Source organism: Neopsephotus bourkii, unplaced genomic scaffold (genome assembly GCF_033783945.1).
Source record: "Neopsephotus bourkii isolate Nb327-2 ecotype Australia unplaced genomic scaffold, CSIRO-AGI_Nbou_v1 NB_272, whole genome shotgun sequence".
NCBI classification, from domain to species: Eukaryota; Metazoa; Chordata; class Aves; order Psittaciformes; family Psittacidae; genus Neopsephotus; species Neopsephotus bourkii.
The window spans coordinates 4,805,775-4,831,252 of NW_026900781.1; the positions used below are offsets into that span (position 1 = coordinate 4,805,775).

General features: G+C 40.6%; 1 long non-coding RNA gene across 1 annotated transcript; it reads left to right on the top strand.

The window, feature by feature from the left end:
* The first annotated feature begins 275 nt into the window (after positions 1-275).
* On the top strand, positions 276-24,841 carry LOC133208386 (uncharacterized). Its single transcript, XR_009724347.1, has 5 exons — positions 276-357; positions 13,729-13,930; positions 14,432-14,678; positions 14,876-15,094; positions 24,716-24,841. It is a non-coding gene; the product is annotated as an uncharacterized LOC133208386 (long non-coding RNA).
* Positions 24,842-25,478: the final 637 nt, after the last annotated feature.

A 25,478-nucleotide genomic window follows, 5' to 3' on the forward strand; every position in this document is an offset into this window, starting at 1 on the left:
CTTCAAGACTTTGTCCCAGTATAGTTAAGACAGTTATATTTCTGGACATGGTCAGCAGATGAATTAATGATGTCTCAGCAAATGCTCTGGAGGAAGACATAGTGGTTAGTCAAGGGACAGAAGATCACATACTTGCTGTCAGGCCTCTCCATCCAAGTGGCACTGTGGGCATCTAACTGCAGGCTTAGGTTCAGTTGTTTGTCCTCCAGGGACTGACAGATGGAAATAACCAATTGGTTCTATCCAAATGCAGGTCTGGAATCAGCGTCTGATGGCTGGAATTAATGAGCAGCACATTTGAAGCCTGGTTTTCTCTCACCTTGGATCTTGTGACTGAGTTATCCTGTGTCTAAGAAGGTATGAATTCTATTCCAAGATTTGGCTGTGGCTGGGAAATTCTTCAAAGCGCTTTCCTTTGGGGATTTTCTGGTGAGTAATAAGTATGAGAAAAGAATTCTTCCTCGAGGTCTCTTTTGTTAAGAGCACTACAGTTATTTTCTGTACTGCCTTCTTACTTTCACAATATTTGTGGAATTTCATGTTTTAACTCTTAGTCCTGTAGTAAGTTGACTTGAAATGTGCCAACAAGTTCAAAAGGCAGAGAGAACTGTGGGGAGAGAATAGAAATAGGTACTGATATGCTGGTAGGCTTGTATGCAGTGCTTTCCTGAGAGAAGTAAAATAAAAAGGACATAGCGTCTGTCGCATGAAGCCTACTGTATCTCTAAAGGATGGGCAAAACACAAATCAAAAAAAGTATGGACTTTCATGGTACATTAGGGACTCATGTCAGAAAGACTGGGGAATTATTTTGGCAACTTAATGAGACCCTCAGTTAAGTTTGCCACTACCTACAATGCTGGGGTCTATTGACATGAGCTTGCTCAGACTTAGGATGCAGGAATTAATAACTTCACACTTTCCATTGACTCATTTACTTAGTTTTGTGTTATGTACTCCACATGGGTGTTCTGTAGGGCAAAGAGAAATAAAGATGAGAATTAAGATGAAAAGAGAGGACTGCCATTTTTTCCATGAAGAGCAGATTGCAAGAGTGTGGCATTTTTCCCACACATCTTGAATAGTTTTGGGCTTGGGCTTTCTGAAGAATTTTTAATTAATTTATTGTTTAAATAACTGTAATGAGAAGAGCCCCTGCCACACTGATTCTAATGAGGATTGCATGTGCTCTGTGTCTTTCTCATTGTGGCCTGTACCATTTAAATATCTTAACCAACATGTGCTGTGGCAGATTTCACTTATATCTGCTTAAATTAAAACTTGTCAATTTACGAGCTAGAAAGTAGGCAAATATTTGAGAGAGATTTGACATTCACTGCTGAAATCATTGCACTAAATATCTAGCATCAATGACATTACTTAAGAAGGGTTGGAAATTCTTGCTGTGCTGTACAGGCTGGGCATTCTGGACTTGAAGAAAAATGTATGTTACCTTCTGTATTCATAATTAAAATCTCCACCAAGATTTCAGCTGGTTTTTCTTCTATATTTTATCTGAGCTATATGTGACTATTCAGGTTCCTCAAAGTTGCTGCTAGGAGAACAAACAGTACCAATATCTCAGAAGTAGCTGGAGTAATAGCACGATTCAGTTGTAAAAAGAATGGCATTTCCTTATGTTCTCATCCCCCAGAAATGTAAGGGAAGATGGCACTGAGCTGGAAAATTCTGATGGAACCTTGGATATTTGAACAGCTCCAGCCACAGAAGATGAAGCTTTATTTCCCATGTGCATGTATTTGTAATTCCTACAAGTCACTGTAGCAAAACACAGTACTGTGTGCAGCATGTATGCCAGTGAAAAGGATGAAAACTTTTCTGTGCTGGAAATTGCTTGTTGACACACTGAAGTACAGCTTGGGTATTAACACAGAGTATTACACTTCTACGTTTAATTTCAATTGTAATGTAATCATAGTGGTACTTAACTGGTTATTACAAAAGGGACCAGAACCCAAATATTCCAATACAAAGTGAGAGTCCTTACTACCAATTGTGGAGTTGATTTCTTTTCTCATACAGGATCAGTGAATAGGCAGTAGGCAAACAATTTCAGTGCCAGTAGAAGTATAGGATAATTCAGGTTGGAAAGCAGCACAGGAGGTCTCTATTCAAACATCCTGCTCTAAGAAGCTATAGGATGAGACGAGGCTGCTCAGGGCTTTATCCAGGTGGTCGTTGAAAACCTTCAGGGAGGCTGCACAACCTCCCTGGTTGTCCTTGGGGGAAAATAATACATGTCCTTATAGCCAGCCTGAACTTCTCTTGTTGCAATTTATGCCTTATCTTCCCACCACACTCCACTGTGAAAAGCTTGGCTCTGTCTTCTTTGTGACCTCCTCACTGAGCAATGGAGTGCTCTGCTGACCGCCAGCTTATGGTGACCAAGATGCATACAGGAGGCCAAAACATCTCCTGACATCTTAGATGGTATAAAGGCAAGTAATGACATTAAATATGGTGTTTCCTCTTTCAAAATCTGTGTATTGGCCTACTACCCGAGTTGCATCACTCCTTTCAAAGCATTTTTTTGTTCAACTTCAGACTGGTGAATTTCCTACTGTTCAAAGATTCTGAGAGCTGGGGAGGGAGCATTTTATTTGATCTGTATTGGCTTATTGCAGTTAGACACAGGAAAAAAAACACCACTTTCCACAGAGGTTTTCAGTGTTCATTTCCCAGAGTTTATCCCTCATTTCCTTTAGGCTCTGACTTCTAGCAATAATAATCTGTAGTTGTAACTTGGCTGTTTCAGGTTGCATGCCTTTAATATTTCTTGTTGTCAAACTCTGTGTAAGCAGTGGTACAAGCCCTGAGTCTATCTTGCTCTGCATAGTCTCGTCAGAGCCATGGGGAAAGAGTCATGAACACAGGTCCTGGCCCAGCTACCTGTTCACTCTCAGTCATGTTGGCTCCAATTATTGTCCCTTGCAACTAACATATAGCCCACTGTCATGTTCAGGTCACTAGCTCTGAAGGAGCAGTAACCTGCCTTTCCACCAGCTAAGCTCAGTCTAGGTGAAGGTCAGATCTGTCATGAAGAGCTATTTATAACTTGAGTGAAACTGCAAAGGAGGTGGTGGGCAGAAGACTTGGAGAAGGCGGAGTTGCCAGAGATGAGCCATCTTTTGTAGCACCTGAGCTTTCTTGTGTTCAAACTCAGGACAGGTCCCAGTGGAGGTGTTCTTCAATCCAGCAGAAACCATATGGAGAGTGTGTTTCTTCATTCTGAAACACTGTGCAACTCTACCTCTTAGAGAACACTCTTCTATGCTGTTGATTCACTTCTGTGATCACAGAATCATAGAATAGTTAGGGTTGGAAAGGACCTTAAAAACATCAAGTTCCAACCGCCCCTGCCATGGGCAGGGACACCTCCCACTAAACCATGACACCCAAGGCTCTGTCCAACCTGGCGTTGAACACCGCCAGCATTCACAACTTCCTTGGGCAACACATTCCAGTGCCTCACCACCCTCACAGTAAAGGACTCCCTTCTTATATCCAGTCTAAACTTCCCCTGTTTAAGTTTACCCTTTTAAGTTTGAAGCCATGTCCCTTTCCTCCAGCTCACCCAGTTTCAGGCCTGCAGTAATGCCAGTTGCCAGCCTCCTGTAGCACCAGAGTGCTGAGTGTTTCAGGCCAGCTGGTGAATCTTCACTTTTTTAATAAGAAAACTAACATATAAAAGGATGAAATTACTGCTCCCTGTGCTTTGCAGAACTGCTTTTTACTGCTTTCTGGGCCCCTGTTAATTGGAAAGCTTAGGAGGGGCTCAGGAACTTCATACACTCAGGGTTGCTCTGCATTTTGTTATCATTGATTGTATTCAATTAATTTGTTTCCTATGAAGAGATGGACAGGCTTTCTCCAGCTTTGGTGATGCAAGTTAATACTTATGCATAATATAGCTTAAAGAAAAGATGAATTGGTGAGTAGTCTGGAAACCTGAGGCATATTGCCTTTTAGACTAATGATTCTGCATGTGGAACAGGGAAGAAAATATTGCCATAGGGATTCTATGACCTGTTCATGGGTAAATAATTATACAGAAAACATCGGTATGGAATGAATAGTCAGCTCAGAGGCCTGACGGCTGTACAGCAGTCCACAGGGTTAATCTGGGAATGTTGTGAAGTCAGTCAAAAATCAAATTCATCCCTGAGCAAAAATGCCCTGGTTAAGCTTTTATTTTGGGAAATAGAGAGAAAACAAAGCAGCTTTGATTGCTGTACATGAAGAAAAGCATCCTCCAGGCTTCTGACATTTTCAAGACACAAAACCTCGTACACCAGATGGACCAAGCCCAGTGCTTTATATACACACATGAACAATACTCTTTTGAATGTTTAAGCTCCATGAGAGCACATGAAAGGCTTTAAAATGGACTCGTCTAAGTCTCTGTGGCATGCTGTCTAAGCCAGCAAAGAGTCACGCATGGCACCTGGGAAGGCAGAGGTCTCCCAGTAATCTTTATTATCTTGGATGTCTCACTTTCTCAGTTCCTGTCTCTCAATTGGAAAATGAGGATAATGGCAAGATCCGATGGACAGTGTCTGCTTCATTTGTTCTCAGTTTATGTGAGATTTCTTTTTAAAATGACATATTTAGCTCAATCACAGCCCTTGTGAGAGGAAGATTGGTCCTCCTACCCTTTCTATACATGTCAAGGAGGAGGTGATTTCCCAGAAGAGACAGGTATGGCATACAGGGAGGAGCAACCACTCAGTAAGAGAGGTTTCCAGTCCAATGGGCAGGTTGGGAGATAGCAGAGGTAAGCAAGAAGCAGACTCACAATCAAGTGTCTCTGGGATGGGAAGAAGCTTCAGAGGGACCAGAACAGACTGTGCATGGCTCACTGTGGTTCAAATATTGACTGAATTGAATGAAACCGAGTGGAAGCTATCTTTGTAAGGATGCAGTGTGCAGGGAGAAATTTATTTATGTTAACCATTTTATGGCAATTGCTTGATCTCGTCAGTCCAGTTTACACAACTTTGAGAAGTTAAGGATTCTAAATTATATTCTAGTAAAATCAGTTGTTTATGTTCAAAAGCCTTTCTTATCTGTTTTGCCTGCCAAAGATGTTCTTTCTTTGGGGTTCTTGGAGTGAAAAGTATCATAGAACAGTTAAATCGTAGTCATTGAACTGTTGAATACTCACTCAGGTCTAGAAGCCCATTACCTGCACTCATGTCCAGCTTCTCCCTTGACTGATGAGAGCCTTGCTGAATTTTGCAGACATATAGGAAGTTAGTCCTTGAGGGTATGGTGTTCTCCTTTGCTGACACTGAATACAAGCAAAAGCAACAAAGATTCTGCTTGTCTTGGCTGAAGTGAAAAGATCTTCAGTCAATTAAACCATTAAAATTATCATTTGCTCTTTGATCCCTTTTTGTTTCCATCTGTCCCTTTGTTATATCCATTCTGATGCTGAAGCGAAGGCTCTTTGGAGACAGGGCCACCTCTGCTTTTGTGTCTCTGGAGGTAGGTGGATCACTGCATGGTGCTGCTACAGAATGGTTTCCATCAACTCTTCTCCCCAGTGAGGTATATAATTCTCCATAAATGGAGAAGCAACTTTCCAGGCTTTATCCAAAATAAACACACACAAGAAAATGTATGATGTACAGTTTTCTTTCTTTTGATCCCCTTTTCTGTAGATCGTTCATGTTGAATTTAAAGACATAAACCTCCCTTTTGCCCATTCCTGCAGAAGTCATATACTAAATTCCCACTATATAGTCCAAACCCACACAGCATCAAGATCCCAGTAACAGAATATGTTAAGTCAGTGGGAATTCTGGAAGTATCTTAACACCAAAAATCGGCTACTAATCGTAAACAATAATATTCAATCTTATTAATTACAGCTATAGAATTGTGTTGGACCCTCTCTATTTTTTACTGTTTTAGGCGATGCTTCACACTTTGACCAACATGTAGAAAAATGGCCTGTATATCTTTTTCTCGGAGCAAAGACATTAATTTTTATGGAATGGATGTGGAAGGTAGAACTGAATAAGCTAGTTACAATGGAAATGGTCTTTGAAAACATTGGAAAAGTTAGACACTTGCAATAGCATGTAGTCTAATTTCCTGAACCTGTGAGAAAGGACATGAATTATTGTACAGCTTACTGTGGAACATATGCTTGCTTCCTCATGTATGTAGAAGGCAAGGGTGGAATATGTGCATGAGTCAGGTCCAGCATTTCTCATTCTGTCTCTTAAAAGTTCAAAACCAAAGCAGATGCTGTAAATGACAAAAAGACATGCCAAGAAGTGAGCTAGAGCAGCTTAGTCTAGATACTTCTAAACTGGACAAGAAGAAAAGTAACTTTTGCTAGCAGGTACCTTTTCTAATTTGTCAACAGCTTTTATTTTGTTTCATAAAATCTTGTCAGATATCTGGAGTTATATTTTTTCAGTTTGTACCAAAGTTATCCATGTTGTAATATTATGTAAAAATCATAATAATCTGCTGCTCCTCTGGCACGGCACTCTTCCTCCAATATTCCTGCACTCTTTTCACATTTCCAAATAAGTTTACTGAAGCTTGAAGTAGGAGTGGGGACATAGAGGGTGCAGTGTGAGGTTTTGGGGTGGGTTCTGTATTTTGTTTGTTTGTTTTAAAGAAAGAAACATATTCCTGAGTTTAAAACTCAGAAAGAATCTTATCTCCTTTGAGACAGCATCAAGGTGGGATCCTGCAAACACAGGTTCGGTTGCCATCTAGGAAATGTAATGCATTCACAGTTCATATTCAATTTACTCCCTTTACAAGAACGGATTCTGGATTTCAGAGCCTGATGGTGGGGTGACATTGAATACAGGATTGTGTAGCACTTTATAGAACTTTTCTTTTATTAGCAGCTCTATAACACATTAAGTTAGACTGAAAATTTGAACTAATTCTTTCCCTTGAGGCCCAGGCTGTAATAATGGTAAAAATCTGTGAAACAGGGTAAATACAATTCAATACTTATATTGATAAATAAAATGAAAATCAACTAATTGTGTCATTCAGTCAGTTCCCTGCCTCTGTTGTTGCTGCCTTTCTGCATCAGCGACTGCTAAACTTTTTCTGTCACACTTCAATAAATTTAATTGTGCAGAATAAATGAGCTAATTTTTGAAGTCACAGGCTCTGTTTGCAAGATAAGGATGGTGATTTATTGACCTCTTCCAACTCTGTAAGAGTGTCACCCTTCCTTTCACTGACAACTATAAGAAGGGGTTTTGTCCCTCTCTACCCAGCACCTTGCTAAATCCCACTTTGTATATTTACCTTCCCATCTCATTTTCCTGAAGTCACATAATACACCACAATAGACCCCAAATCCCTCTTTCAGTTGGGATGCAGAACTGCTCCAAGTGATTAGCAGAGCTGTGGGGTTTTTTATCTTTCTTTTTATTCTATTTTCTTCTGATGATCATTTCATTCTCTGGATATTGGAGGGATGGCTGCTAAGAGGAAGTATAAGAAAGGCCCAGATTAATGCCATTTTTTTTTCTGGAAGCTCTGGTCTAATCTCATTCATGAATCATGTACTCATCCACCGTACCAGGATGCGTACTCATTTCAGTGCTCATTCACATTGATAGTTTGACCATGAACACAGGAAAAAAACAGATATTAAGCATTGGATGTGCCTCATGGAAAAAAAAAATAAAAATCCCTGCTTTTAAAACTTTTGTTTCTGTTTCTTGGGTTTTGTGCCTAGATGCTGAGAAGAGAAGGAGAAGATACAGGCTATCTTCTCTGTTATATTGTTGCTACAATTTTTACAATTACAATTTGGCTTTTTAAACTGACATAGAATGGTAGAAGTGAATAGGCTGCACCTTTTCTTTCCCACCACTTCAGTTGTCAGTCAGGTTATTTTAGGAAAACATCTGCATGACAGCCACAACTACCCTTTTTCATAAAGCTGGATCTTTTGCTCTATTCTTTAAAATAATGCCATAAAATGAACTATATTCATATGAAAAGGGATGATTAGATACCGTGGTGCAACTCAAATCAGTTGTCATGGTGTAGCAATATGATCTCAGAATCAAAAATCTAGTTATTCTGTTGAGTCAATAAAACTCTTCAGAGAAAAACAAAATCAGCACCAACACATCAACTATGTCAAGAAATAGTCTCAAAGTTTGGCCTCCTCGACTCTGGCAAATAAATCCAATAAATGGGTTGGGGGATCCCCCAATCCAACAAAAGGATGGGGACACTTTCTTTGTAAAACTAAATGGCTGTCTGATGGGGTACATAGGGCTATGCAAAACAGTTTTCCATCTTGGTGGAAAACTGTATTTGCTCTTCACAGTGAGATCGAATCTATACTTCTTTGACTATGATGCTAGGTAACATAGCTAGTCAAATATATATGAAAGCTAGCTAGACTTTGACAAACTTGGTCTCCTAGAAGTGCACAGCAAAAGACTTTATGGAGCCAGGATTTCAGCTGGGCACCTAGAACACAAACTGTGAGAAACCTTTTTCTTATGTTTTAGTTGTTATATTGGACCACTTTCTGCTGTAATTTTCTTCTAAAGACTTACAACCTCCTAAATATTTCCTGTCAGGTGTTGGCTAGGTGAAATGCATCCTAGGGAATTGCAGCTCAAGGAATCACAGCATCCCACATACGGAGCAGTCCAAATTTCTGCCAAACTCCTCACTGCGTTTTTAACTCAAACCGTTTGCATTCTTTGTGATTGATGCTTGTAGCAAAAGGCACACCTAAATCAGGAAAGCCTTCTGCATCATGGTTCTGCCTTTCCTCAAACAAAACCTTATGTCCAATTTAACAGCCTGCTCTGGGAGCTCCACACAAACCTAACACAGACAACCTTCACATGAAATGATAATTGCTGTTCCTTCCTGGTTTCAGTGTGTAGTTGCTGTGCATGCCTTGGTTGCTGTGGGTCGCTTGATTTGGACTATTTTAGGAGCCTGTCATCCTGCACCTGAGCAATTACACTGATTTTTGGGGGAGTATGAAAGTAAATTTAACCTGAGCAAAACTTACTCTTTGGTGAAGAAATCTTTGCCAACTTTAACAGGATAAAATTCCGCCAGCATGTAACGTTTTATTGAGCTGTAGTGAAATACTTTGGAGAAAGATTTCTAGTTCATAAACCAACTCCAAAATGTCAATTGACATATATAAGCCATTATAATTTTTCTCTTTGCGAGTTCCAATTGTTCTGCAGATTCCTCGCAACAAGAACAAGAAGGTAAAGTTCGCAGTGAAGAGCTGGACCTTGTGAGGAGATATCTGAAAATGCTAAATCTCATTCAGATCAACATTTCTAAAACCATGAATTCCACTGAAGGAGAACTATGTATTTCTGAGAGAGGAAGTTGGCAAACTCTTACGAGTAAATTAATGTTCACTTTCCAGTTCAGATTTTTTTTTCTGCTGTGACCTTTGCTAGATCTTAATTTGTTAGAAGTAGAACATATTTTCTAATTAATCTGAACTGAAAACATTTATCATGCTCTGTACATCATAATGCAATTTTGCTCTTCTCTATCCTTTTTCATTGGTGCTCTGGTTATGTGGGTATGACTGAAAGTTGCTAGTCTGATCTGGAAGTGACTTGGAAAAATGACATCCACTTGTTACTGCAAATCTGACTTACAGACCAACTGGAGGGTACAAGATTGGTGAAATATGTCATCTGTAGGTGAAACCAAAGTTGGGCAACTAAGGGCTCTTCGCAAAAGAAAGCCTACCTATCTTCCCTGTTGCTGAACATAGAAGCTGAACTGCACAGGCACGGATATAAACCAGAACTGATTGCAGAGATGAGAATTCATACTGCCTGATGGAATTTAGGTATCTTCTTAAAATACCAGGCTTTTGGTTCATTCTGCTGAAGAAATGGAATCCAACCCAATATTGGAGCAATGCGTTGCCAAGGCCAGGATTGAGATCTGAGATCTTTCTGTGTTCTTTGATGTTTGAAAACCAAGGTGGCGATAACAAAACCAGCCAACAATGTAAAAATGGGGAGATTGAGGGTGTGCTGAAGTCCAAATGAAAACACATGGAAAACAATGTCTGTAGGCAGAAGCCATTCTCTGTCTACAGCTCACCTGCATCCCTGTATTGCCATACCTCTTCCTGTCAGCAGGGCAGGCCTAACATGATTAGATCAGAGCATCCCCCACTTCACAAAATATGCTTACTGAAAGACACTTGTTTCCAGTTGGGATTTTTTCTCTAATGTTGTGGTTTTGAGACTGCCTTGGAATATTTTATATAACATCAGCTACTGTGCAGATTTGTGTATTGTACTGTAATTACTTAAATAGGGGATTTTGTATGCTATAGCCAGTGATTCATGAACTGCAGGGTATCTGCAAAAACAGGCTTTCATTGGGATTATGGGATGTAAAATGCCTGAAGGTTTTTGCCTTTGATAGCGGACCTGCCATTGCATCCACACAGGATTTGTCTAATAAATTGTATTAGTGCTTTCCAGCACCCTGATAACTTCCCTCCCCCAACTCCTTGTTATTCTAAAGTGTTTCGAAGGAAAACTGGTTCTCTGTGAATTATTGCTGTGGCAATCATTAAAGTGTGTGTTCAGCATGCTTGTGTTGGCTGTTCAGTATTAACAAAGTTGAAAAGGTTCTTCAAGGAGATGTAGTCAATTATCCTCCATCACTTTAGGGTTGTGTAGCTAAATCCCCTACCTGATTTTGGAAACAATCTCAGCCACGGAAGAAACTGGAGCTACTGTTTCATTTAAGGCATTGTTTAACTTGGCACGCCAAATTACTTCAAGCCCATGAAAAGGAGGAGGATATGCTGAAGAAAGTGTGTTCACGCCTGTGTATCCACACAATGTGTTAGACTAGGAATCCTTGCAGACACAATTAAGTCTAAAGCTTTTTTTCCTCCTGTAAGATCCAGTATGAACTGGGCAAAGGGAATCAAATATATGATAATGTCTTGCTGCCTGATAGAAAACCCTAAGTCGTCCAGGGGATAGCAAGTTTCTGGTGAAACTTCCTTGCTGACTTTTCTGTCAGGCCATTTCTAAAAGCAGGTTTCATGCTGTAAAGAAAGAAGCAGAGTTGTTTTGTAGTTGCTTGTGTTTTAATTATAGCAGGCACAGCATTTCAGACATGCCAATGCTTGTTTTTATGTTGGGATCCACATGGCTGCATTTTCTTTCCAGGGGTTGGGAAAGATCATTTTCTTAGTCATATTTCTCTCAGATGCAGAGCTATGCAGATAAAAAAACCAAAACAAAATTTACTGCTACTAACTCCCTCCCTTCTGAACTCACCACAGCACAGGGAAGAAAGTTCAGTAGATATCAGATACAAGTCAGGGTAAGTAAAATTCCAGTGCATGTTTGATGCCCATGAGATTCTTCAATTACTTTTATTCCCATGCATAAGGGTCATATCAGCCATTAGCAGCAAGAAAATCCAAGGCCTTCCAACCTCCACGCTTTTGTCTGTGCCTGTTTCTAGCTACCTAGTGTGCATCAGGTTTTTTGCTCTTTTAAAAACTCACTGAAAATATGAGGGCAGCAAGCCTTGTGTAGCTGTGTATATACTGTGCATATACAGACAGAGCTGTGTGTTCTTGGCTGAAATCCTCTGTTTAGCAGAGGTTCTTTGGGGTTAGGGGTTTGTAAAGGTTTGCGTTTGGTTTTTAAAGCCCTGTGTGTGTCCATTTGCTATTCTCAGCTCTGTTTTACAGCACTTGGCCATGCAAGGTGATGCTCCCAAACAGGGCATGAGAGGTGGCTCAGCCCAGCAAAGCTTCAGATAGAGCAGAACTCACTGCCACTGTTTTCCATATGTTCCTCTCCATGGGGGCCTGACTGGACCTCGACCTGAGGAGGAAGGAGAATGGAAATTTAATGGAGAAGTGAATCCTGCCCCCAGGTATATGAAGCAGCCAAACTCTTTTGTTCTCATTCTCTCTGGTTTTAGCATGTTTCTGTCCAGCGGTGGTGGTGTGTGTGTGTGTACTTGAGGCAGCACATTCATCCCTTGCTCTGCCTATGTCCAGAAAAACATCTCTTAGTGATCAACCTTAATTTGCAGCCCTTCAGAAGAGCCTTCCCCTCTCTGTATATTTTTTTCTTGTCTTTTTTCCTTCTTTTTTTTCCCTTTCTTTTCAAGTCAGCTCACATTGATTAATCATTTTAGAAATGTTTAGGGCTGGAATTGTGAAACCTTTGTTGGCAATAATTTTTCCCCTGGAGTCGAAGAGACTACTCATTAGCATGACTACTTGCCAGCGTGAGGGAGGGATTCACAATCTGGACGTTTGTAGTTTTAAAAATACATCTCTATTTAGCTGATTTGAGCAGCTGAGCAGGGCTGCTTACGGAAATGAGACTAACAGGCTGTCACACTCGGGTGTTTTACTTCAGAATGCATCTATGGTGAAATCATGTATTTTTACGTAATGCACATTTAAACAGTATTTCAGTTGTCTGGTGTCTCCAGTCTTACTTACAAGCATTATGTGATACCTTTTCAGTGTAAAGCAAACCCTTTGTTGTTAAATCCCCTCTCTATACCCCTCTTAGCTTCCACACATTGTAAAACTGTACAGGGGTCAGTATTGACAGGAAAGCCATTATAGGCCAATTACACAAATCCCTCAGAAGCAGCTAGTGCCTGCAGGACACCTGGTTTTGAGCCCAGTGGGTGGAAGGGGTGAAGGTGAGGAGCTGGGTAACCTTATGTCTGCAGGGCATGAAGTTGGCATGGCTGTACCTCTTCTTCCTGCTTTCCAGAAAGAAAACTCCAAGGAAAGAAGGCTGGCTCGCTGACAGAAAACCCTGTGTTTTATATTTCACTGCTTCCCTACTGTGAGTCAGTCACTCCCCCTTTTTTCTGAGGACAAGTGAAACAATCGTGCCTCTGCTCTGCATGGCTAACAGCAGCAGTGACCTTCAGGCTTGCCATTTAAAACTGGTGTGGGATCATCCCAGTGAAAATCCAAAACAATGTTATCTTTCCTATTTCCCCCACACTCCTTCACCCTACTCTGTTGTGTTTGCTCCTCTGCATGCAGCATGGCCAGCCAGCCTGGGTGCTGGGCTGCTGAAGCACAGGCGTTTCCTCTTCTATCTGCATCTCCCTCCACCTTGCACAAAGCTGACAGGGGGATTTTTCACCTCCTCACTTTTCTTTTTCCTCTTTGATTAACTTTGGACCAGATGGCCAGTCCCCAATCTCTCAGCATGCATTTGACTGACAGGAGCCTTTGATAAACCTCCTAAGAATGAAGTCATCTTCAGGTCACCTCCTCTGCCTGGCCTTTAACATCCCGCACATACCACCATTATCTGCTGAATAGGAGACAAAGGAAATTAGCTCCAATTCCCTATCATCCCCATTATTTCCACACTGATTTAAACAATGAGGCAATGAGATGCCCTTCACTTTCCTTGGAAAGGTACAAATGTCAGCTGTTAAGAAATGCAAACAAGAGGGTTCCCATGTTAATGGATGGGCTTCTTTGTAAAGCCATGAAGTGGTAAAATGGATTTATTCACAGCCTGCCTGGAAAATGCTTAACACACTTCTAAACAAATTCTCTAACCACCTTTTACTTTACACACAGTGAAGAGTGCTTGAGAAGCCTCATTGTTTTGGTCTGGAGATATATATGTATAATGAGGTGATATGCCACTCTGTTGCTTCTTCCATATGCAGTTATCAGAGCTTCATTTGAGACAGTCCTGAACTGAAATCATGAAATCTGAATTCCTTGATATACAAAAAAGTTTTAGCTGTGTATGAACCTGAATACTGAGATACAGGGAGCTACCTTCAGTTTCAACTGAGGAAAGAAATTTGGACATTCTGGACAGGGGCCACAGGAGCTGGAATCAGAATAGAATCTCAACAGAGGTTAGTAAGTAGTTGCCGCACATGTACTTGGCTATTAACCTTTCATCTGAGAAATAACAATGCACCATAAGAAGTGTTGGCCCAGCAGTATTTTGAGCCAGGCATGCTGGAAAATATTTTTAAATATATTTAATTTTATGAGATTTCTTTCCCAAGATTGTGGACTTCCACTTGAATTGATTTGACTGGCAGTTAATTCTGTTTTCTTGGCAACTGAAAGAATCTGAATGTTTGGGCTTCTTGCATGAAGCCATTCTCCTGATCACTTGCACACCCACATACATTGCAGGAGATTAAAACAGCAGTGATCTCCAAATTAACTCTGGGGAAAATGGGTCCACAAGCTGTGCTTTACAATAAAATATGACTTAGCTTTTCTCCTTTGTTTACTAGTCTCTCTCCCCAGTGAAGCACTCAGGTTCTTGCCTTCAAATTAGGGCTCACTACAGAGTCATCTCTGGATGTACGGTTGGAAAGCACCACTCGATTTATCTATTTATTCCAGAGTGCAAGGATCGCACTGAGAGCTAGAAACTGTGAGCTGTATTCCCATTGCCTGCTATGGAACATGGGAGCAATGACAGCATGTCAGGTCAAGAGACTGGTGAGCAATTCTGACCGCCTGTTATGCCAAGTTGCTAGACCTTGGCTCCCTTTGCAGTCAGTGGAAAAAAAGTCATCTTGGTACGCAAGTTAGGCAAGGTAGAGAAAGTCTTACCAGCCTGATGCATTGTGACTGCTGCTCACAAAAGGTAGGAGCCTGAATCACTCCTTGCTTATTGACCTTAGATGCCATTGAAGCAAGTTCTTCCATTGGGCAGCCTGAACTTGGCACTGAAAGTGATGGTCTCTGAAGGCCTTTCTGTTGTTTTAGGGTCCTAGGTAGTGTTTGTCACATACCTTTAGCCACTAATGAAGGCTGGTCTTTTTATTTACACTCTTATCACAGGTACCCACACCTCAACAGTGCCTGAGAGAATTCTGATTATGACATAGGCTGATTTATGCTTCTGAACACACCTGGCTAGCCTCAACCGTGAATTCTGTGTCTACAGAGAAGCGGCATAATTGGAGTGTAAGAGGACATCTCAGTTTTAAATAAAAAGCCTCTCCATATAAATTCAGACACACTCCTGCTGCTGCAGAAGGACATTAATATGGAAGTCAGGTAGCACCTTTCTTTTCTTGCTTTGGGAGAGTCTTTTTTATGGCTTCCCTTACTAATATAAGAGCCATACTGTGGCACTGCCATAAAGGATTCCCATTCAAAGCTGGGCACATAAACTCAATGGAAGTCCACTAGTTGAGAGAAGGCTTGAGAAAAATAAGTTAAGCCTAATTAATGATAGCATTCATTCTTCAACTATTCCTGCAAAAATCAAAAGAAATGTTTTGCTTCTTTCGTCTTTCCAGCTGAAAAGCTTCCAGTGTGGCCTGCACCATTAAAGGACTCCAGCTGTTCTGTTATTATACCTTGTTCCTTTTCCCTCTATATTCCATCTTAAAGTGGTGAATCTTCAATCACCACAATTTTGTTGGTGCTGACTATAAAGGATGGTCTTCTCACAGTAATTCATGTAATTCATGTAATTCATGTTACTTCTTGAAGTATTTGACCAGCTAACATGAAAGGCCAGATGCTTTCTTCGATTTCTTCCATTTATCAAGACTCCTCTTTTTCATGCTGGTGTTGCTATCCTGATAATGACTGACAGTCACCAAGCTGCCTTTTTTTCTGACCCCTTGACATTAAACTAGTCAACTGACTGAAGACAGGCCCTAGGCTTAGCTAGCTAGAACATGGCCTAGTCTTGGGATTTACAGGAACAGATGGTTTCTGTCCCTGTGATCACCAGCCTTGGTAGTATTTTTAAGACATCTGAAGGAACCTTTGCACTGGTAAGGGTGGGAAGCTCAACACATTTCCATGCATCCTGCTACATGCTTTCTGATCAAAATCTGGAGGAGGAATTGAGCTTCTGGCAGTGGTTATGAATTTGGCAGCCACAGATTATTTTAAAGACCCTGCTGCGTTAGGGTGCAGACCAAGGTGCAAAAACACTCCTCTGAAGAGCTTATTTTCCTTAGATAGGGAAGACTGTGTTGTATGGAGCTAGCCTGTGGCAGAGATTGAAAAATGCTGCAGTACTAAGTATTTTTTTAAGCACAGTTCTTTCTTGCAATTTGTTTTTCACATACAGCCTGTCACCACGTGAAGTGTTTGCCTGTCCATGTCTGCAGATAAAGAGCCACACCAAAAAGATATACTAGCACCAACACAGTTTGACTTGTTACTTTACAGTAGGTACCCAAGCTAGTCTGAAGAAGCAAGAACACCACAAAAACTCTTATCTCAAGGTTTTGCTTTTGTTTATTAATTTTCATTTTATTTATTTTTTTCTTTTGTAAGCAGACGTATCAGCTATCTGCAATTCAAAGCAAGAGGTTGGGGGGGGTGCTGATGATTCCCATTTTGCTTTTAAGAAGGTCATAGCGAAAGCTTGTGATTGAATATTTTGCATGGAACTGCCTATGACAAAGACAAAGACAAGAGGTTTGTCAGAGTGCTATGAAAAGAGAGCAAGAGAAAGATCTATGTTAGATTTTTAAGGTATATTTGAAAGAGTGAAATAAAAAAAAAAATGCTTTCAAATCCTCAGGGACTTTCCAATTTATCAAGAAAGACACATTCTTCCTAATGAAAGGTTACTGACCTTCATGAATGTGACAGTTCAATTACAGCCCATTCATATGCAGAGCAGCCGTTGATAAAGGATTTAGGAAATGTGACTAGCATAGCAAAAAAAAGGGGGGGGGAATGTCTAGAAAATTATTTTTTATTGTGGAGCAAGAAATACAAATAAGATTCAGTCAGGTAGTAGAACCTTTTCTTCTGTGGCCCAGCAACCCATTAGATGTGCTTCAGTGAATACATTGACTTTTTCCTCTTCTTTTTCTACTAATATTTCTGTCTTTTTAATCCTCTGAACTACTAAACCTAACAAATCATAAAGCCCTTGGGGTGCTGAGATGCAGGGTTTCAAACATTTTTTTCCTTCTGACTGGCAGAGAAAGCTGGAATGTGTCCTAATGTTATTTTAAGTGCTTGACTAGTATTTAAACTCTTAAATGGATGGAAAGTTAAAGCAGGAGCAAATGCACATGCACATACATGTACCCCCCCCCCTTCCTTTTCCTTCCACCTCTCCTCCCCCTGTTTCTCCCCACACACTGAGCTTGGCCTCTCCAAGGCTGTTAATAGCCAAAGCAGATATTGGCTAGACTCTCTGGAGCCAGCCTTCAGCCAATGGAGGGTGACACCTGTGAGCTGATGTTTGCTGAACTCCTCCAGGTGTAGGAAAGATGCTTGAATTGACATAAGGCAGGAGCTGTAAAAACAGGCAAGTATGTCACTCATACACGCAGCTCCCTGGAAGATCCCAAGGCCAAGTTGTTGTGAAACAACTAGAAAGAAAGAACGAAAGAGAAAAAATGTTTCACTTACTTTGAAATGATTCCAGATTATCTGTTTATCTATCCACATGCACACACACTCATGGATCTAGGCCTACGCATGCTGTGTGTACATGAAGCCTGCATAGAAAATAACATGAGGCATATGTCCCTACATAACACATGTACAAATCTTGTAATTTAAGGTGGTAGCAGGCTGAGCAGTTGTGAAGTTGGATGAGGACAATCCTTTGCCTAGTGTAAGCTCTCACAGGTGGTCCCACATGGAGTAGCTGTGGTGGAAGCTTAGTGCTCACCTACATTTATGTTAGGTTGTGATTATATGGAAGGGATTGCCTTCCACAGAGCAGCAAACAGACTCGACTTAAAGCAAGTGCTCACATCCAAGTGCAATCACATGGGTGTGAAGAAATGCTAAAACCGTCTGTGGAAGTCAGAGCCAAAAGACATTTCCTTGACCTCCACTCAGTATCTGTGAAATGGCATGCATGTTTCTGAGAAATGAGCTCGGTTAATTGGCGCTACCTCCGCCTGGATACAGGGCTGAAACTTTCTGCACTGTTCAGGCTGGGAAGAACTGCAGGGGCTGAGGCTGTGAGATCTCTGTTCTTCCCGGAGGAGCAACTGTAGAGAGAAGAGGCCAGTGCAGAATATTTCCTACTTGTGTTATGGCTGATTATGGTTTCTGGGGAACCAGAACCACTCTCAGTGTTTCAAGCTGCTGCACTGGGTGTCTTTCTTTCCTGCCTAATTGCCTTCTCTGAGTAAATTTCAAGTCTCATCCCTAGTGGGTATTATGAGCACCTTGCTTACTGGGTGCTGAAATTTGTGTATGTTCTCAGGGAAGTCCTGAGGGGCCTGTTTGTTTGTCATGAGGTTTTTCATCAGTAATCACCCATTGGTACTGACAGCTTTTCAGACTCTCAACCTCTCTTGGCTCATTCGGGTTTAGGTGATCATTGTAGAGGAAAGAACACTTCCTTGTCCTTAGTCTAATTTTAGATCAAGGGCTGGCATGGAATTGGCTTTGGCAGCATTGAGTGATAATGTCTCATAGTGATGTATATAAATAATCAATCTGACTTTATTGGTTCTTTCAGGTGACTTTGAAATGCGTAATTATAAGGCATTGAGTTATGGAAATCATGGTAGAAATTACCAGGATCTCTTTGGAATGGTCACATTCTAGCTTTTCTTTTAGGCAAAAGTTCATCTGATCAAAGGGCTTTCTAGGGCAGAATGCTTTGTTCTCCCTTTTGTTCAGTGCATACCTGAGATTTTCAGGAGGGTGTTAAGAGGCCTCAAGAGAAATTAATCCAATGCATTCCCACAAGATCTGTTTCCAAGAAATCCGTTGGTGCAGTGTAGGAGGTAACCCAGCATCTGTTTTGGACACCCTAATTTTTTTTCTTGGTAGTGTACTGCCCAGACTGCACTAGAAGCTCTGGGCAGGCTCTGATAAATATATGACCATCTCCCTGTCATAGCTTTTAGCTGTCCCGTGGCATGACAAGTTTAGAATCAAGGCCCTTTGAGCACTGGAGAGAAGCTTCCTAATAGTCTGCGTGCCACTTGCTTTTAATGCTGGAAAGAAAAACAAGATAAAGGAATTGAAATTGTTGACATTTTTAAATCCAGAAAACCTCTTTGGAATCTGTCTGTGCAGTTAGATTCATTGTAAGTAGGGTCCCAATCCAGCAGAACAGTTAAACTGTGAAGCTGGAACATTCTTTTATCTGAACTGAGGACTGAAACAATTATATTTAAAATGGAGAGAGTACAAGAATTAATCTAAGTACATTCTATACAGATTTCTATGTCATTCCTCAAATATGTTTTCTGCAACCTGCTGTAGTCTATTTGGACTATGATATGATAAAAAATGTTTACTGGAACTCATCTGGGATGACCTTTCTGCAATGTTTTGTCTTTGCCTTTGGTAGATAATCCACACCGTTTAGGCGTTTTGTTTTTTTGGTTTTGTTTTTTTTTTCTTCCCCTTGTAAGATCGACAAAACAAGACTATAAAACATTTGGCACAGAAAATCTTTATTGTCTTTTGAAATGAGGCTTACTTTTTGCCACTAGTAAAATGTATTTAATTTACTTGCAATGGCCAGTGGACAATTTGATCAGTTCTAATTTTCAGATAGCTTCATTTTCATGACATATTTTAATATTCAAATTCGATTAAAATCCATCTTTACTGAGTGCAACATAATAAAAATAATTATTGGTACCAGCATCAAAAGAACGTTTCTGATCACATTTGCTTTGGTTAAAAATACAGTCTTTGTTTCCTGCTTACATTTAGTTGGCAGGGTTCCTTTAAAGTTTACTCTTGGCCTGGAGACTTGAGAGTGCAGTCAGGCATGTGGCTGAGAGCAGTCCTAATAGGCAGGCTGCATAACCTCACCAGCTAAAGCTCGTGGGCTACAAGGGGGTTGTTCACCAGGGGAAAAACACAGTCCGCTGCCGCTCAAGCTAGCGTGAACTTTACATACTGCATGCCTTGCTCATTGATTAAAAATGTAGTCATCCTTAAAGGCAAATTACCTAAGGACTTACAATAAGTCACAAATATGAAGATGGTTTTGTGTAATGTACTTTCATGTAACACTCTTGCAGGATGAGGATTTTGTTTGTAGTCAGCGTAAGTTGGTTGGTGACTTCTGTTAGCTTGCTGGTTGAGGCAGGTTCTCCAGAATCAGTTCATGTGGAAACCAAACTGCACCTGAGCAAACATTGAAAGGTGGGGAAGGAATTGCTTTCAATTCATACCCAGAAAAGTTAGTGACTTATGTATGTTCCAGTAGGGAAAACTTTCTCTCATGGCTGATTGTTTGATAAGATATACCAGGACTTAATTTTAGGGGGCCCAGTAAACATGAATTATTGTATGGCTGGACCTCTTCTAGCTGGATTTAGAGGTATATCTGGAGGAAAATAGTAATCAGACTCAGATGATCTGATGCTCTCAGTCAAATAATATGAAATAGCATATAGTGAACTATTTGCATGCATATTCTATAGATAGCAAAAAGAGTAAGCAAAGAGATGTACACAACAACCCATGTGCTTAGTAGGCTTAATGGTTTGTAATCACAGTTTCAGCTCAGCCTGGAGAGCACCAACAACAGAAGAGCAGGTCAGTGTGTGAAAGCACATTATGGCCAGCCCAGCAAAATGGCCTTTGAAAGTGTAGTCATCCCATTGATAATCTCTGGATCACACTGTTGACAGATTTCTTTGTGTGAAGTAAGCAAAAACAAAGTTCCTTTTCCAAGCAGATGTGATGCTCTACCAGTGCATGCTAGCAGTGCTTTTTTCACTTAGGCAGAACATCTGAACATGGTCATACATTCTTTCAGGTGCTGCTCATTAAAACTGTGGTGAAGAAGATGAAGGCACAGCAAGTCTTAGTATTATCCATCTGGCCTAGCATCTACTCTACATGTCAGGGTAGAGACTACTCTGTCTAGAGACCACTCTCACAACATATTGGTAGTAAGAACTGGATTCAGACAGGCAAAGCTGGCTTATATCCAGGAAGTGTTACAACTATATGTGTATATATCAAACTTGAAGCATTTCAACAGACCCCAACTTTTTTGTATCAAAGTGTCTAGAAAACACGTTTCTTCAAAAGAGCCTTTTCTACTTTGGAAGAAGCAAGAAAAATAGTAACAGGCAAGATATATTACGAAATCTGGGCCTTAATCCAGGAAAAGCACAAGTTTCCAAGATCCTCACATTTTTACATTATGGCCTATATTGAGGTCAAACCTTTTTAAGGTGCAGATTTTTCTTCTGGGTACTTGAAGAGGAAACAATGTGGGTTTGTTTCCATTTCATTTCTTTATGGTGCGTAAAGGAATCCTGTGATATTTGTTTTTTAAAAGGTTGCGGCTTCTTTTTTATTGCTAGGTTCTATTCTTGTCTTGTCCTCTGGTTTGCAGTAAGTCTTGCTGGAGCTCTTAGATCTGAGGATTGTGGATCCCTCCTTGAAGAGAAAAGATACTGAAACTTTAACAGACTTCCTCCAAGAAGCTTTTTAACAATCAAAGAAAGCCTAGGAAAGCTTGAAACTTCTGAGCCTTTGTTCATTTAAAGTAGGTTTTGCTTTCATTGTATCTAGTAACCCTACCAGTTTTCCAGTCCTCCAGGGTCTCACTATAGCAATGAGATAAATAAAGAATGAATTGCTATTGTCAGAAAAGAAGGCACTGGGAAAAATATTTCAAAAATAATATTAATACAGGGAAAAAACCTGAAAGAATATCCTATCATTTTTGTATACAATAGGGATGGACCTTAAAGGTAGCTTAGGATAAAGAAAAATCCCCTCAGTGGTTTCATCTGTGATGAGAGGTTGTAGCCGGGGGATCACTCTGCTCTAGGTACCATCCCCTTAGAGAGCAAGCCAGCGTTGGCAGAGGTCAGTATCCAAGGCTGCTTTCCAATCTGTCTCCTGGGTTCCCTTGAGGGCAGTGTGGGGGTGACTCCTGATCAGGACTGTGTTCAGCCTGCCAAGGCAGTTGGTCCTGCCCTACTGGTTTCTGCCAGGTAATGGTTATAGCAGGTACATTCTGTATTAGTCTGCCCTTGTCCTTGTTGGGTTAACACGATGAAAATCCTTTCCACCCATCCCCTGCCTGCCACAGTTAATCCTATGCACCCATTCTTTCTAATGCTGCATGTGGATACATGCAAATGTCATTGCTAAGATGGCTTATTTGGGTTTATTTTACTTTTTATTTGCCTTTGAATGTAAAGGAACCTAGGACATTTTTATACTGGGGCATGTACTGACCATTCAGTAGTGCCATTAAGAAAAGAGATGTAGATATAATAGAGATGCATCTCTTTCTAGCCAGTCAGTTACGTAGTATAACACTAGTTCTACTTTCATGTGTTTCCTGAATCACTGGCAAAGTCAGCATCAATCTTACAAAAGAAGGCAGCAGTTTCAAGCAGCTGCTCTAGTATACATTAGCAATGTGCATGTCCCTTGCACAAGGCTTTGTCCACACACAGATAGTGGTCAAACACTTGCAAGTATTGACACTCTTAACAGATGGGCAACACAGTAGACCTACCATGTATGTGCTGTGAAGGTGCCCATACGTCCATCCTAATGTCATCCAGCCTGCTGACCATGTGGGTTTGCTGTTGGCTTAGTGCAGTTGCATTGGCCTGACTTGGAATGGGGAGTGCTGAGATGTGTTCCTTGGTGCGTTCAGCATAGCTGGATCTGCAGCCTAGTGAGAAGCATGTCACTGCTTTTGCTCGGGCCTGTCTGTGAGGCAGGTAGCAAGCCCAGGCAAATGTCTCACTGCTTCTTTCCAGTCAGATTTCTGGACACATAAAAGAGGACATATCAGGTGTAACTGGTCCTTGGAGAAGCCTTAGTAATCTGTCAGTTCTTGGCCTCCAGTCTGCTGGTTTAAGTCACTACTTAAGTAGTCTTCTATGCAGTTCTGGAGTGCCACAGAGCTGGTCTGCCTTTGCTCCATGCATCTACTCTCCTGCAAAGAAGATCAAGAGAATGGGCAAATCGAATAGAAAATAGGTTGTCTCATAATCCCTGGTGACTGGAGTAGCCCTGCAACCTTGCTAGAGACACTATAATTTATAACGAAAGCTGAAGTGGTGCAAAAGAATCAGTCCTTAGGTTTCAGACTTGGACATATTCCCACACAGACCTTTTTATTTCCGTGTTGTTTTCTGTCATGTTCTTGGATTAAATGGCAGCCACTAGTCTCCGTGTGTCATAATGAGAAACATGGGAAGTCCATGCCTTCTACTTCTGCCTCCATATAAGTGCTTGTTTCATATACAATGTCTATATGTATATTTTTTTTTATGCTAAAGAAAAAATGTGTGGGTAGGAAAACATCCAATCTGTCAAACTCTTCATGACTAATAAATATTAACTGCTTCAAGTCTTCTAATTATCTCAATTTTAAAAAATCTGTGGCCAACTACTTAAATATTTAACCATCTGCCAAAAAAGCATTCTTGGAGGTTTATTCTACAACATACAGGCTATGCTGTTGAAAATGGAAACTTTGTAGACAGTGTCTAGATGAATATGACATTTTTTTTTTTTCTTAACTTGATAAAGATACCATATTAAATTTTGTCAGGGTCTTCACATAATGACATCCCCAGTCTCATCTAAAGATTCCTTCATTTAAACATGGCTGAAGATCAAATCGGCACAGAAAGATTGAAAAACTCCCTGTGTTAGAATATCGAATAGTCAATTAACCCATGTTGAGCACAATGTAGCTAGTCACAGGATATGTCCATTGCATCTTCTATGTGATGCAATAACTAAACACAGTAGGATGCATGGAGAACCAGAATAATGATCCTCATTTTCACTTCCATCTTAGCAAAGCAGCTGTATACCAGCTGGGCTCCCAACTCCTGGTCTTCTCACTTTCACTTTCTTCTGCATTCTTTGCTTCTCTTCATCTGGCAGTGTCTGTAAGACTGATGCCTTGGGGAGAAAAAAGGGGAGAGAGACTTTGAAATCTCAGGCAGCAAGCAGGAACAATCCAGACAGCAGGTGATATTTAAAAGTTTCAGGTCAAGATGAGTCATGAAGCCCTGAGGCCTTATATCCCCTCAGATCTGCAGAAGTCGTCTGAATTCCAGAAGCTGACTGACCTCTTTAAAGGTAATAAGGAATAATCAATACTGTATTTGATCCCTTGCATAAAGGTATTACAACCAATGGCACTAGACCTTTTGAAAGGAAGAATAACATTTTGATCTCTACATTGTAAAATTGCCATGCTCAAGACTACCTCCTGGCTCATATGCTTAATTATGTAATGACATCCAGCTGGACTACAAAGGGCTTTTGCAGAAAGCCAGGCTCCTCTAAGAATAAAGTGTCTGATAGGAAATGTTTAGACTATGAGATCCTCTGACACAAAACGATGTTTCTGAGGAGGATCCTATGTCGTATCATTTTTATCATGTTCTGCTTAAGACAGAGTGACCAAAACAAGATTTTCTCATTATAAAGACTGATTTTTTTTTTTGGGAGGCAGAGCAGATTTCAGGTCCAGTTTCACCAACACATGAAGAAAATGCCATTCAGGGACCTATGTAAGCTCAGACTTACTTCCCTCTTTTCCCCTTCTACCTCCTTTCCCACCAGCTATACTTTCCCTCCACTGTTATATTAAAACCTTCTTGTGAGGCAAAGAGTGAGTAACATCAGTGTGAGCTGTCCCCTCACTAGTCAGGGAAAGTAAAAATGTATTTTGGTTATGGAAAAAACTGTGTTGTGTTACAGACAAGCACGCATGGACTTATGAAACTGCATTTACTATCCAACCAAGGCAAGGAGCCCTGCTGAATTCAGGAAGAAGTCCTGGAGAGGTGCTGCCTTCTTCCAAGATGTCAGGGTAGTATTTAATTTCCTTTTCATCTCAGGGTAGTATTTAATTTCCTTTTCATCTCTTTTTTAGTTTTCTGTCTTGTTTTGTGAAGTACTTGTTTTATAAGTTAGGATCCTGGGATGCCTGCCATATTGGCTGATGTTTCAATCTGAATTACACGTGGGACTTGTATGACTGTCTTGTCTTCTGGGTTGGGATATGTACGTCTTTATTGGTTTTTATAACAGTTGTCTCTTGTACATAATGAAGTGATAAGAGAAACAGTATGTACAGCCTTGAGTCTGGAGCTTGACACTATATTTCCACTAACAGAGCACCAATGGCATACTATAATACAAAATCCCTAGTACTGATACTGACATGATACTGACCATCCCTCCCAGTAGCAAAATCCATCAGTGGAGCTGTGACTCTGGTTGTGTGTTGTATTAAAGGCTGAAAGCTCTTTATTCAGTGAAGAGGTGGAGCAGCTTCATTTCCCATCATATTTAGCTGAGGACAAGGATTGAATGATGCTTCACAAGCAGCAATTTCACAGGTTCTCTAGATGAAGAGTCTTGCTTTTGTTATCTTTAATTGTGACTAACAATTCTGTGCTCTGTTTGTGAGGTACAGCAATTACTTGCCGGTGATTTTGTTTATTTTCTATTCATTGTG